Source organism: Trypanosoma cruzi, genomic scaffold (assembly GCF_000209065.1).
Source record: "Trypanosoma cruzi strain CL Brener 1047053517133 genomic scaffold, whole genome shotgun sequence".
Lineage (NCBI taxonomy): Eukaryota > Euglenozoa > Kinetoplastea > Trypanosomatida > Trypanosomatidae > Trypanosoma > Trypanosoma cruzi.
The window spans coordinates 72,816-73,888 of NW_001849562.1; the positions used below are offsets into that span (position 1 = coordinate 72,816).

General features: G+C 64.9%; 1 annotated feature.

The window, feature by feature from the left end:
- Nucleotides 1–1,073: a sequence feature (areas not merged during assembly with more than two copies in the genome that could not be assigned to a particular haplotype).

Here is a 1,073-nt window from a genome sequence, read left to right on the forward strand (position 1 = left end):
CAGCATTCTCCGCCACGGCGTCATCCCTCTCTCTCTGCACCTGGGCAATCGCCGCCACGGCGTCATCCCTCTCCCTCGGCAGCACAGCATTCTCCGCCACGGCGTCATCCCTCTCCCTCGGCAGCACAGCATTCTCCGCCACGGCGTCATCCCTCTCTCTCTGCACCTGGGCAATCGCCGCCACGGCGTCATCCCTCTCCCTCTGCAGCACAGCATTCTCCGCCAAGGCGTCATCCCTCTCCCTCTGCAGCACAGCATTCTCTGCCACGGCGTCATCCCTCTCTCTCTGCACCTGGGCAACCGCCACGGCGTCATCCCTCTCCCTCTGCAGCACAGCATTCTCCGCCACGGCGTCATCCCTCTCCCTCTGCAGCACAGCATTCTCCGCCACGGCGTCATCCCTCTCCTTCTGCAGCACAGCATTCTCCGCCACGGCGTCATCCCTCTCTCTCTGCACCTGGGCAATCGCCGCCACGGCGTCATCCCTCTCTCTCTGCAGCACAGCATTCTCTGCCACGGCGTCATCCCTCTCCCTCTGCAGCACAGCATTCTCTGCCACGGCGTCATCCCTCTCTCTCCGCACCTGGGCAATCGCCGCCACGGCGTCATCCCTCTCTCTCTGCACCTGGGCTATCGCCGCCACGGCGTCATCCCTCTCCCTCTGCAGCACAGCATTCTCCGCCACGGCGTCATCCCTCTCCCTCTGCACCTGGGCAACCGCCACGGCGTCATCCCTCTCCCTCTGCAGCACAGCATTCTCCGCCACGGCGTCATCCCTCTCCTTCTGCAGCACAGCATTCTCCGCCACGGCGTCATCCCTCTCCCTCTGCAGCACAGCATTCTCCGCCACGGCGTCATCCCTCTCTCTCTGCAGCACAGCATTCTCCGCCACGGCGTCATCCCTCTCTCTCTGCACCCGGGCAATCGCCGCCACGGCGTCATCCCTCTCCCTCTGCACCTGGGCAATCGCCGCCACGGCGTCATCCCTCTCCCTCTGCAGCACAGCATTCTCCGCCACGGCGTCATCCCTCTCCCTCTGCAGCACAGCATTCTCTGCCACGGCGTCATCCCTC